This window comes from Geotrypetes seraphini, chromosome 9, assembly GCF_902459505.1.
Source record: "Geotrypetes seraphini chromosome 9, aGeoSer1.1, whole genome shotgun sequence".
Lineage (NCBI taxonomy): Eukaryota > Metazoa > Chordata > Amphibia > Gymnophiona > Dermophiidae > Geotrypetes > Geotrypetes seraphini.
The window spans coordinates 58,780,218-58,794,520 of record NC_047092.1 but is presented as its reverse complement, the minus strand read 5'-3'; the positions used below and the strand labels follow the sequence as shown (position 1 = coordinate 58,794,520).

Sequence of the window (14,303 nt, the reverse complement as noted above, 5' to 3'; positions counted from 1 at the left end):
AAAGAAAAAGAATAAGTCCATCAATGTTTATATTTTATTAACATTTGATATATTGCTTAAGCATATTACAGATCTAAGCGGTTTACAATAAAATACAGGTACTTAGAACTTCCCTATCTGTCCCAAAGGCTCACAATCTAGCTAAAGTAAACAATTATTAAAATAGAAAAGATATAACAAAATGCCAAGAATGGTGAGGGAAAGGTACAATTCAAATAATAATGAAAACAAAGAAAAATAAAGATAAAAGAAATAAAAAGAATAAAATTAAAATATACAAATAAGTTTAAGAGATTAGAGATTGAGCAAAATAAATTTCAATCTGCTGCTAAGTCCAATCATCAATCCAGTCCAATAGAGCTCACATCTGCAAGGAATGATCGACACAGAGAAGTGATGGTGGGCTGTGGGCCCATCCCTGCCAGAGGTGAAAGAATCAACAGCTGCAATCTGGGCCCAAGAGCAGAAGGCAAAGAAACCAGAAAGAAAAGGCAGGCCATGAAAGGTCATCCAATGCTGTCACCAGCCCACTGAACACCATCAAGGCAGGCCCCACCGATGCAAGCCACCAACACAGCATCCGTCAACTGTCCTTGGTTCCGGACCGCCAGAAAAGTAGTGCACAACAATCTCTGGCGCCGGAAGGAAGGAGCCAACAGTGCAGCCATCAGGTACAATGTAGTCCCGCCAGCACGAAAGAGAAGCTGCGGTCCCCAAGAACCATTCCAACTCAGTGCCCAATGCAAGCAGTGGCATCCACAGCGCAGCCAACAAGTAGAAGACGAGAAGAGAGAGCACAAGGCAGAACTGGGCCCAAACACAACACTCACAGTCACAACCTCAGCATCCAAAAGAGAGAAAAGAAGAGCTGCGATCCTGTAACAATCCTCAGCCGTCACCAAACACAGGTAGGAAAGGCCTTGGCTAAAGATTGATGATTCAAGGCCTTTAGGTTCTATAACTGTCAAACTCCTACATTCAAAGATGTTAGTGATTTTCTGACTCGCCCAGGGTAAAATTAAAAGTAAAATGACAGTATAACTATAAATAGAAACAAGATTAAATTAAAGCCAGCAAAATAAAACTAAAATTAAAAAAACAAAAGAGGGAGACACTGAAGCCCAGATCTTAATCAGACAACATTCTAGAATTAACCATATGCTTTAATACAATTTAATTTTCTCTTTTATAAATTATCCTGTAGCCTGCAAGTCTGCATGATTCCTGCTGAACAATAATAGATTTCTGCTCAAGTATGTGTATTCACCTCATCTATTGTCATCTTTCTCAAATTTGGCTGTTCTTTTTAATTTTCATTACTCTGTGCATCCTCAGGGTTCAGAATGATATTCATAATTTCAAAGCCAGTGAGATATAAAGAAATTGGAACTCTTTTGCAGTCAATACAATTGTCAATATCAGCATTACTTATGCCTGGAATGATATTAGTTATCCCTCCAGCATATTGCATTAGTTACACAGAAACACAGAAATTTAGAAGCATGATGGTAGAAAAAGTGATATGATCTATCCAGTTTGCCTATCCATACCATCTATTCTTCTCCCTAATAAATGCCTCATGCTTGCCCCACACTTTCTAGAAGATACATGTTAGATATTATTACTGAACCTAAAACCTTTTAACTTAAACCCTTTCATTCCAGAGTTTCTTTCAATTGAAAGAGACTTGTATTTATGCCACAGATATATTTAAATATCTCTATCATATCTTCTCTCTTCCAGAATATATATATTGAGATCTTTAAGTTTGTCTCAGTTATCAACTGACTTACAATACAATGATATCAGATTCAATTTATAAATTTCAGTCATAACAGATTTTGATTAATCTTTACCTTTGTTCCCTTGCACTTTATGATAAAGACTACTGACCGATATTGTAGCCACCCTTTGCACCCACACTATCCTGTTGATATCTTTTTGAAGGTATGGCTTCAGAATTTCATAGAGTACTCCAAATAGGGCATCCCTCTTGCTGGCCAACTTCACAGGGGGATGAGATACCTGCTGCAGCCGCTAAACTGATCACGGCAGGGAGACTCCCTTGCCACGATCAGTTCAGTGGCCACGTCTATTTGAAATGTAGGCCTAAGGCTACTTCTGGGTGAAACCACGCCCACGCCTAGCTTTGGGTGAGCTTAGGTGGTCCTACGCGTCTTTCTAGGCTCACGAAAATGCCTACAATGTAGGCTGCCTGCCTTGGAGAGAGCGAGAACCAGAAGGCCTTGAGCATGTGCAGATGCTCAAGGCCCAGGCAAGAGGCAGGAATTTCTTTCACTGGTACCGGCACATCCTGTGGACTGCATGCTGGTGCCAGATGGGGGGAAAGGTTGAATGCTGTTCAGGCGGGAGGGGGGAGGGCCCGGTTCGCAAGCGGGGGGGGAGCGATGCCGGCTCTCGGAAGTTGCTTGCAAATTGAGTCAACGCTCAGTTTGCGAGAATGTTTTGCTCATCTTGCAAAACACTCGCAAACCGCGTTACTCGCAAACCGAGGTTTGACTGTATTTGTTTCTAAAAGTGTTATCTTTTACCCGGTAAATTTGATTTAGGTCAGGGGTCTCAAAATCCCTCCTTGAGGGCCACAATCCAGTCGGGTTTTCAATATTGCCCCAATGAATATGCATGAGATCTATGTGCATGCACTGCTTTCAATGCATATTCATTGGGGAAATCCTGAAAATCCGACTGGATTGTGGCCCTCAAGGAGGGACTTTGAGATCCCTGATTTAGGGTAAAGTATTTTATGTTAATCGCTTCTCGAGGAAATTTCTCACTTAGACACCCAAATTAGGCCAACTACAGAAGGTGAAGACAGTGAGAATTTTCGCTCAAGAAGGGAAGGGTTACATTAGGAACATATTGCGATGGAATAGTTTTATAGCCACAGGCATAGTAAGGGGGCTATGCCCTGGGCGCCATTTTGATGGGGGCGCAGCATCCCTCCTCCTCTCCACCCCCCTGCTCCTTCCCACTCCGCCCACTGCCATGCATGTGCCTTCTCTTACCCCCTAAAGTACCTCTAGCTCTTCACTGGTGCGAGCAGCAACTCCAACCTGCTGCTCACTCCAGCGTCAGCTCTCCATCCTGTACCTAGGAAGTGATATCGGAGGGAAAGTCAACGTCGACGCGGGCAGCAAGTTGGTGATGCTTCATGTGCCGAGTAAGTTAAGGAGGAATGGGGGAAGGGGTGTGTGCATGCAGCAGGGCGGGGGAGGGGCACTACCATCCCAGGCGCCTCTCATCCTTGCTATTCCCCTGTTCACAGCACAGATAACATTACAAACTAGGCAAACTGCTCGCATGAAGACTGTAGACTTGGGGCTCCTTTTTCTAAGCTGCGATAGCGGTTTTAGTGTGCGCATAGCATGCGCTAAATTGCCACGTATGCTAGACGCTAATGCCAGCATAGAGCTGGCGTTAGTTCTAGCCATGTAGCGTGGGTTTAGCATGCGCTAAAATTCTGCGCGTGCTAAAAACGCTAACGCAGCTTAGTAAAATGAGCCCCTAATGTTAGTAGGTTGCTTACTGATGCAAATTAAAGGATCTACATAGCTATTTTCTCATTACATTGTGCACTCTTTGAACATATGTTATATCTGGAGAAGGATGAAACTATTTTAATGATCTACAGCACAGGTGTCAAAGTCAGTCCTCGAGGGCCGCAATCCAGTCGGGTTTTCAGGATTTCCCCAATGAATATGCATGAGATCTATTAGCATACAATGAAAGCAGTGCTTGCAAATAGATCTCATGCATATTCATTGGGGAAATCCTGAAAACCCGACTGGATTGCGGCCCTCGAGGAGAGACTTTGACACCCCTGATCTACAGCATCAAGAAGTATTATACATTTTTTGTTCTATAATTGGACCTTTCCTCATTAAATCATCAGTTCCAGTAAACAGTGTTAGTGTTTGTATTTGCAATACCCTCTCATGAATTGTACACTCAAAAAAAGAGATGAAATTGTGACATGGCTAAGAGGAAAGGGAGTAGAAATTTTCATAGAAATTTGTTTAGGTTACTAAGGCCCCCTTTTATCAAGCTGCATTAGGGGTTTTTATCGGAGGCCACTGCGGTAAAAGCTCTGTCGCTACCAAATGAGTATGTTACCGGTTTATTTTCAAAGTTCATTTTATAAGAAATTAAATGGGATTCTTACAAAATTTATTTGGCTGGGTAAAACTGCTAGAATAGCTTTAGTATCTTTACAAAAATCACAATCGGCGGGGGGAGATAAATTTTCCAAATTTTTATAGATATCATTAAGCATTAATTCTGCGTCAGGGTATGTATTGGATCCTTCCTGAACTCATGGAACAGTTTCCGGACTGGCTAATATTAGAAACTTATCTATTGTCCCCATTGTGTTTGTGCCATATCTTGAATATTAAGTTACCTAGAATACACAAGGACAATAGTATTCTTTGTGTCACCTGGAATACCCTAAAATTTATTAATAATTTAACACCTATTCCAATACAACAATCCATGTGCCAATCTCTATAGTTAAACTCCAAGATTCAAATTGGCAAGTCTAAGAAACATTGGCTGCAGGCAGGCATATGTACTTTAGATCAGTGGTTCCTAACTCTGTCCTGGAGGACCACCAGGCCAATCGGGTTTTCAGGATAGCCCTAATGAATATGCATGGAGCAGATTTGTAGGGCATCAGGCCGCCAAGTGGTATAAATTAATATCGTAATATTTGAATAAGAAACCAAAAACAAGCCTAAGGGACATTTGGAGTATTGAGACAAAGCAACAGATTTCTGCTACTCAATGGCCACGGATTTGGACTTGGAGGAAGAGATGTACAGCGTCAGCATCTATGAGACAAACTTGGTTTTTTCTGTTGTATAGAATTTTTTGGACCCCCTGTTCGTTTGCAAACGTTGGATAGTTCAAAGTCTAATAGATGTTGGCACTGTCATCTTCAAATAAGGACGCTGGATCATCTGTTGTTCTATTGTCCCTTAATACTCAGTTTTTAGAAATCTATATGGGGGAAAATTACTATGGTACTAGGCATTTCGATACCATTATCATACAATGTGGTGCTTTTTGGGACATTGTTAAAACCTAAAAGTCCAATCGATATAAATAAAAATAGGCTTCTTGTCATGACGGGAGTGGCCATGCAGCTAATATTGAAAAACTGGAAGAATTGGGACAGACTAAACCTTGTGTTTTGGTGGGAAACCCTTTGTCAAAGTTACAGGTATGAAAGGATGTTATCAGAGCAATTGGGGACTAGTAAAAGATTTAGGGCTCCTTTTACGAAGGTGCGCTAGTGGTTTTAGCGCGTGATTAGCGTGCGCAACAATGCCCCACGCACTAGACGCTAACACCTCCATACAGCTGGCGTTAGTATTCTCCATGTAGTGCGGAGTTAGCGCGCGCTAAAAACGCTAGCGCACCTTCGAAAAAGAGCCTTTAAAACCATTTGGAGTCCATTAGAGGTTTATGTTAGACAATAGATTGTTCTTTATTTAAGGTTTCTGATTCCTACACACATCCAGGGAGGGGGGTTGGAAATGGGAGGGGTGGGATAGGATTAAGTGATTTTCTAATATATTTATGTACAAACATAAGTGCTGTGTTTTTATGATATTATATGTATGTATACTTTTTGGCACTTTTTTCAGTTTTAAAAATGAATTTTTTTTTTTTTTTTTTAAAAAGCTCCGTCGCTCATAGAATTCCTATGAGCATCGGAGCTTTTACGACAGCGACCCACAATAAAAATGAATGCAGCTGTTAACTCTTTGAACTGAAAATTGTTTTCTGTTCAGTAGTTGAAGGGATAGGACAGGGAAGAAAATAATTTTGAAATCATTGCATGTACTTATCTTACTGCACTCTGCAAATATTATAAAGCCAGCGCAAAATTTCCAGGTTTTCTTGCACCTGAGTCTGCTTGAAAAGCTTCCTTTAAAAATTGTACTGCAGATCTATGGATATCCTTATGACTGGACAATTATGAAGAAGTATATTGCATCAAATTATAATAACCCTAATTCAACATGTAAAAAAACTAGGACATCAATTTCCAGCAGCTAATTGCATAGTTAGAAGCAAAAGCAGGGGTCATTATTATTATTCCATGATAGACCACAATTTGCATTAACATCATGGAAGCTTGACCTTTAGCAGTGGTACTGCAAGACTACCACCAGATTTTTCTATTATTGAAACTTGAAAGTTCCTTTCTTATTTACACATTGAATTGTAAACGGCTCTACTTATTCTTTCAGAAAACAAACAACAAAAACTGGAGATAAATTCCAATGAGTATAGAAGTAAAACGAGAAGAAAGTAGGTTGGACACGATAGGCTCATCTCTACCTCCTTCTTGTTTTCTTTTTATTCTTTCAAAAGGACAGTATATCAAGAACCTTTTAAACATTACTGGCATCGTTTTGAAACTAATGCTGGAAGAGGTTGATATAGGTGGGCCTAGAGGAGGTTTGGGTGCTTTGGGTTGTGGGGGAGTCTTCGAAGAAGGAGTCTTCGAGGAAGGTAGATGAGTTATTTGAGGCACAAGGAATGGACTCATTGGGATCCTTGGGGTGGGAGCTTGTTATTTGGGTAAGAAAGAGAGAGGGCAGATCGTGATATCAAGCACTGGCCCCTTAAAGAACCACCCGGGTACATTAGGTTGGTGCTTTGTGGCCCGATGCTCCAGGGACAGAAAAAATACCACCAGGAATAACACAGCTTGTGGGATTCACCTCTGAGTATTATATTCAATTTAGATATTAACCCTTTAATTGGCAAATAGTGAAATTGTAGCTTTATGTTACTTGATGTTGAACGAGAGCTACAGTGCCAAGTAACAGGCATTTGGACCTCATCAAGCTCTTGTTCGAACATCTGGAAGACGATGAGTGATGAGCAAATGGTGATCGGTGTCTGGAAGAACGATGTTTTGATGCATGGGTGGTCAGATTGAACGGTGCTGAGAGTCCTTAGAATGCACCGATGGGCCGGTATCGGAGAGTACAGCAACTGGAGAAGTGATTGGAACTGATCCCCAAGCTCCTCTCAAAGCAAAGTATCGAGCTTCTGCTTCAAAGTAAGCACCGGTACCTGTGGCTTTGATGCCTGTACTGTACGTGCTGTGACACGTTCCAGAGAAGATGACTCCAATGATGAAGCACCCCTCAATACTGGAACCAGTCACTGCAGGGACTTACGCTTGGTCGGCATGAATTGGCTCAATGCCTTTGTGACCTGCGTCCCTGACTGAGAAGGTGATGGCTTCTTAGCCGGCTTACCCAAGGGCGCAATGTGCTGCGACACCAGTGTCGATGCTAGTGCCTCTGGTGGTGTCGATGTCTTTGCTGGTGACTTCAACGTATATTGTGTCGTCGGCACATCTCCCTCCATGCTGACACCGAAAAGTTTCTCTTGTTGAAGGATATGATTTTTTATGGTACGCTTTTGAAGAGAAGAGCAGTGTTTACATGACTGGACATGGTGCTCAGGACCCAAATACTGCAAGCACCAGCTATGAGGGTCTGTTAAAGATATAGTGCACGAACACCGACTGCAATTTTTTAATCCCGTCAGCGGGCGTGACATTGATAGGGACACCGCCTCAGCCAAATTAAACTCTATGGCTGAGATGTGAGTAAAGGCCCCGCTGGGACAAACCCGCAGATGGCAAAAAAAGAAAAAAGATATATTATTTATTAATTTAAGAAATAAAAAAATAAAGAAGAAAACAGAAGGCACTTGCACATGTGCGGTGTGGGCTATCGCGAACTTTCTAAATTTGTTAAAGTGACAATGCACGTTTAAAGTGTCTGTACCAGGGCTCCGTGGATGACATCACCCACATGAGAATATCTGCCTGTTGTCCCTAGATAACACCTGTTACGGTAAGTAACTGTGCTTTAGACCAGTGTTCTTCAACCACCGGTCCATGAAATTTCCTGCCGATCCACAGGGCCAACACATGCATCAGGCCCAAAACAGTGTTCTTCAACCGCTGATCCACGGTGCGATCGATGTGGCGTTATCTTCTAGCTAGCTCTCTCTTCCTCACTGATTCAGTGCACAAAGCTACGGGCAGTGGCTCCTATGGGCATCCTGTGCCTGAACCGGAAGCCTTTTCTCTGAAGTTTCAACGTCAAAGGGAAGGCTTCCAGAGGAAGCACGGGACGTGCAAAGTGCAATTAGTACTATTATGGGGGCGGGGTCTGGGGTGGAGATTGGGTAGAGATGAGCGGGGTCTGGCCCAAGACTTAGCCCAGTGTTCTTCAACCGCTGGTCCACGGACCGATGCCGGTCCACAGAATAATTATTTTATTTCTGCCAGTCCATAGGTGTAAAAAGGTTGAAAAACACTGCTTTAGACCACATAATTAGGAATCTTTAGATCAGCAATAGGCAGAGCTTTCAAGTCATTTCTTCCAGGTGGGAGATTTTAGGTTTGAATTTCTGCCAACTTTATTCTGATACTTTTATTTGGTCAGGGTGAGGGAGGGAATTTTTGAAGATTTGTTCAGGCAGTCATAGAAGTTATCCAGATAAACCTTTTAAATATCAGCCTCATAGTATTCAAATATTTCAACATGAAATTTGCATTAAAAAAAATCACAGCCATCAAATTTAAAGCAAAAAGTAAAATGCTAGAAGAAGATGGCATCTAAAAGAAATGATATTGATTAGCACCTATAGTTTTAACAACTGGCTTATGAAGGCAAACATACTTACTGAATTTTTGCAAAACAATCAAGAGCTCAGCATACCGCAGACACCCTCCCATTCTATTCAGAAAGGGGTGATTTTGCACATATGTCTGTTTTGTTCGTGAACAGTTTGCCAGTTTGTTCCAGTTTAATAAAAAGTAATTTAAAAATATGTTTTAATGCCTGCTAATATACTTGCTAGTGTAATATGTATGCTTAATTTTATCTTTATAAAGTAAAGAAAATTATTATATATATTAAGAGGGGCTGCTGAAAAGTTCACAACCCACCCATGAAGAGAATGATGTGGAGCCATGAAACTTACAGGCTATTCCACACTTTTCTTGGCATTTTTTTTGTTTCATTTCATATCATTGAAATGAAAAGTGTCAAGGGAAGTGTGGAATAACTTGTAAGTTTAATGGCTTCACATCATTCTCTTTTTGGTTGAGCTGAGAACTTTTCAGCGGCCCCTTGTATTGTTACTAAAAAAGGGCAAAAGCAAAAATAAGCTTTTGAATTAGTTTAAATACCCTGCATGCATTTAATATTTGTATGATTCTGACTTGTAAGACAGCAATATCAGTTTTAAATTTCAAGTCAAAAATTAATATGGATGCTGTGATCTGTGACTGGTTTTCAGATTTTAAAATGTCTTAATTAAGAAATAATGCACTCATTATGCTAACAATTAAAATCAAATTATATTGTATGGGTTAAGGTGACATAAATTGAAATTAAGACAAAAAGGGCATGCATAGTTTTGTCAGAAAGGCATGATTTGACTTGTAATTTTGTATGTTTTTGGAAAATATATTTTCGCTATAATGCATTATTTTTGCAAGATTTTGCAAGGTTCTAAATAGTTAACCTCTTTGCTGTTGGTAGACTTTAGATTTGTCCTGTTTGTCTGTTCTCACCCACACTCTGATGGCTACATGTGTAGCAATCCTAGGATTCTTATCAACTAGAGCTGAAGGGCTGGTGTCGAACAGTCACTTCTTTGTTGTTGGCAGAGACTGCTAACTGATCACTCAGGCATCTCTGGTCTCTTCCAGTCACTACCGATCACTTGGGTCTCTTCCGGTCAGCATTGGTCACTCAGTTCTCTTCTGGGGTGTCAGGTCAAAAGCGCGCCGGGACAAAGGCGCACCCAGACAATTGAGAGCAGCGCGCACCGCCGCGCCGCTCTAAATTACTGTTTTTAGCGCTCCGACGGGGGGGCATGGGGGGAACCCCCCCACTTTACTTAATAGACATCGCGCCGCGTTGTGGGGGCATTGTGAGGGGTGTGGGGGGTTGTAACCCACCACATTTTACTGAAAACTTCAATTTTCCCTGTTTTTAGGACAGAACTATCTCTAGAATATGATAGTATACAGAGTAAGCTGAACAGATTAAACCAGAAATTAAAGAAATTCAAAACAAAATCAAAGGAGTGGGAAAAACAGAAGATACTGTATCAAAAACAGTTGGGAACTTTAGATCGCCACTGAAAATCATTGGTGGAACAATATAAACTATTTCAGAAACAGTCACAGAACCACCATACTTGGTTAGCTGGAAGAAGGCCATTTCAAGATAGTACATTTACCAGCCTGTCAGAAATTAGAAACTTAAGGGAACAACTGCATGCATCTCAGAAAACCATTATGAGCAGTGAAGACTTCTTAATTAAGATCCGCCCCGCTTTGTACTTTAAAAAACAACAACAAAAAAATACCTTCTCTCCGTCCAGTCCGATGTCCATCAAGGTGGAAAAACTACTGGCCTCGACAGTGATTCAGTGATGTTGCCCACTGCTCCCCTTCCTGCTTTCTGTCTACTGTGGTCCACCCGGGCAGAAACAGGAAGTTGCATCATCGGAGCAATACCAGGCAGACGCGGAAAGCAGGAGGGTGAGCCACGGGCAACGTCGCTGAATTACTGCTGAGGCCGGGAGTTTTTTCAGCTTGATGGAAGGTAAAGGAACATTGGACTGGACAGGAGAGAAGGGCTGAGAGAAGGGGAAGTTCCTGGTTGGACCATGACTCCAAGGCCGGGAACATCCCCCTCATAGCTTGCACCTGGGGCAGTACGCCCCCCCCCCCACCTCACCCTTGGTTCACCACTGGTTTCACCTTGTATCAGAAACACATATGCCTCCCTACCTCCCCCCCCCCAAATTGTACTTGTTTTTAATCTTACATATTCATGCACACGCATATTTCTACATCTCACCTCTGGAACTACCTTAATCTAGTGAATGACTCTTCAGCCTCTGTCATAAATTTTCCTTCCCTTCAAATTTCTACCTCTATCTACTGTTGCAATATTCAGAACTATAAAGTCTCTTGCCTTGAGGCAGTAAACTTCTGAGAATCTATGAATTATGAGTAAATCAACTACATTTATTCAATAAAAGTAAATTTCAGAAAAAGAACAGAGACTTCTTGTGCTTGCTGGTATGTTAAGGTTATTACTTTCTGGAAATTATAGCTCAGATTCCCCTTAAGAGTTTAGGAGAAGGCCGGGATGCCGGACACTACACTTTAAGGGGGAATTTTTATGAGGCACCTAAAGATACTAACTTAATTAGTAAATTGGCTTCAATTATGAGCTTTAACAGACTTTCTTCAGGTTTTTATTGTAAAACAGGGACTCCTCAAAATGGCCAAGCACTGCTGAACTCACTGAGTTAGAGTGACACTTGTCTAAGACTCCCATTCAGTTAACCCTTACTTCTGTTTTTCTTAGTGTTATCAGCCAGACTCTGTAGTTTTGTGAATAACTTTAATAACTTGAAGTAAAGAATAAACACTCACAATTTGATGATTTCAAGGCAATCCAAATTTGTTTACAGAATCTTCTCACTCAACCAGCACATCCTATCCAAGGGGAGTTTAGACTCAAATTTTCATGTAGCCATGTGGTCTCACAAAATGGACACTGTTTTCTCTCAGACTGAAGAAGAAGGCGGGCTCCAGTAAGCTACATTCACACCCTCTGGGAGTAGCTAAGCACTCTGGGAGACTGAGTCCACAAAGCACACTTTGTTTACATGTTTAAGAACAGACAATCTATATATTTGTTTTATAGAAGAACTAAGAAACTGCCCATATACAATGGGGACAGAACGGGGGAAGATTAATTTGATTTTACTTTGAAAATTTAATGTAACACAAAATTATCAATAACAATAAGCTAATAGATTATTGGAGTAGAGGAGTAGCCTTGTGGTTACTGCTATAGCCTCAGCACCCTGAGGTTGCAGGTTCAAACCCAGCACTGCACCCTGCAACCCTGGACAAGTTACTTAACACTTCATTACCCCAGGTACATTACTCAGATTGTATTTGTATTTCTTTATTTATACCCCGCATTTCCCAAGATGGATCATAGTACAGTACATACACTAACAGAATCACATACAAGAAATCAAACATCAATATAACATAATAATAATAATGTAAAGCATCCTAAAATTACAAAGAGGCTACCAGTAACTCTAATCAAAGTTACTCAGATTGTGAGCGCACTGGCGCAGATAGGAAGAAATAATTGAGTACCCGAATATAAACAACTTAGGCTGTAAGTGGTATATAATATACTAAAATAAATAAATATAACGAGACTCATGCACTATACTATAAAAATAATTATATGTAATACAAACCTAAGTACAGTACGTAGATCCAGACACAGATCTCTGTTTCAACTATTAAAACCTTCCTCAGGAGTTTCAAGATCTAGCCAAGTAGGTGTCATATTTGTATGTAGAGAATATACTTTTATTTAAAAAGTCTGAATATGAGAAGAATATATACACTGGGGAAAACACTGTCAGCAAGAAAGCAAAATAACACATCTTAATGGTAGTCAAAATTGTATAAGTACGTTTGTTTTGTAACTTTTGAGGGTAATCATTTTCAATTTTTTGATCCCAAACAATTGGATGATTTTCTTAAGGCTAGAGAGGATGTTAATGTAATTGTATAAGAACTTATCATCGCTGTAAGGAATGGCTTGGGGGGGGGGGGTGTTTAATTCTGAATAACCTCCAAGTTTTAATATACAGTGGTACCTTGGTTTATGAGCATAATTCGTTCCAGAAGCATGCTCATAATCCAAAGCACTCGTATATATCAAAGCAACTTTCCCCATAGGGGATAATGAAAATTCAGATGATTCGTTCCACAACCCACCTTGATGATGGAAAAAGCACTAGCAACCCACGCAGTCTCTGTATCCTCATCTTTCGCCGGCAAGCCCACACATCCTCGCAGGTTGGAGCACCCCGCCAGGCCCACTCCCGGGGCCCATAAGATGGCAGCAACAGCAGGAAACCAAATGTAGGACCGTAAAGGCAGCCGACATGGACGCCGAAGCAGCAGGAGAGAAAGTTGCTCATGGGCCTAACCTCCTTCTCCTATGACACACACAGGATTGTCTTGCGAGCCTCCTTGTCGCCCTCCGGTGCAGCTCACTCCCCCCTGCACGCGCGTCACCCTCCCGCTTAACTTGGAGTGTGTGACCAGCCAGGTAGTCTCCCTGTCAAGGTCCCAGCTAAGGTAAAAATAAAACCCCGGAAGAAAGATTCCAGGATCTCCCAAGAGGGTATGTTAAGGGATATTGTCACTGTCCACCAGGAGGAGCCATACTTAGCTGAAAATGAAATGGGTGAATTGTGTGTAAGTCACCACCGGGGGAGCTCTAGAGGTCCCTGGGCTTCTGCTGACTCACCTAGACCAGAGCACGCCCCTAAGGTAGATAAGCCAGCAGTGGCATTCAGACCAGCAAGCCGGTTAGGGAGAAAGCTTAAGCTTTGTCTCCCTAGGGATCCTACCGAGCCAAACAGGGGCGACTGGCCCCAACCTATGGAGTTGTCTGAGGTTGAACAGACAGAGGATTCGTCTCACCTGGATGAAGAATCTATGGACTTCCAGGAGAATTGTGCTGGCTTTGAGGATAATTTGCCTGAACCAATGCAGGTGAACTTGACTGTGAGCCACAAACAGTGAGTGTGTTTTGGGAACTGTTTGTGTGCTGTGTTTTCTTTTGAATGCTGTTTTTTTTGTGAGAAAGCTTTGAGAGAGTGGGGAGAGGTTTTGCTTCCAGCTGGGAGGGAATTTGAAGCCTACCTGAAGGCCTGTATTTTTGCAAAACCTGATACTCTCTCTTGTTCCTGGCTACCATGCACTGATTGCCAGAGGCTTTCTTACCTTTTTTTTTCTTCAATGAACTAAAAATTAAGGTAAAACTGAATGCTGAACTGTTTTGTTTGAATTAAGTGAAACAGCTGCTTTGCAGCAGGCAGAGTAAGCGCTGCAGTGAGTTAAGGTCTCAGAAATTGCTGAGACTTAAAGAAGCAGCAGAAAGAGAAAATTGAGAGCTAATTTGGACTGCTTTATTTTCTTTGCCTTTTTGGCAGTTTTTGGTTTTTTTTTGTTACTTGAATGCTGTATGGAACCCTGACTGTTGCGCCTAAATTGTGGAAGGCATTACTTACCTGTTTTGAGGACTTAAGAAAAGTAAACTGTTTATTTAACCTATCCAATTGTTGGGATTTTATTTGGATGGTTTTGATACAAATTTCATGACTGC

At 41.4% G+C, this 14,303-nt stretch overlaps 1 long non-coding RNA gene across 2 annotated transcripts in view; it reads right to left on the bottom strand.

The window, feature by feature from the left end:
* Positions 1–11,650, bottom strand: part of LOC117367304 — a 44,978-nt gene extending 33,328 nt beyond the window's left edge. For both annotated transcript variants that reach the window (XR_004540730.1, XR_004540732.1), the window contains exon 1: positions 11,525–11,650. This is a non-coding gene — a long non-coding RNA (uncharacterized LOC117367304). The remainder of the gene's footprint in view (positions 1–11,524) is intronic.
* Positions 11,651–14,303: the final 2,653 nt, after the last annotated feature.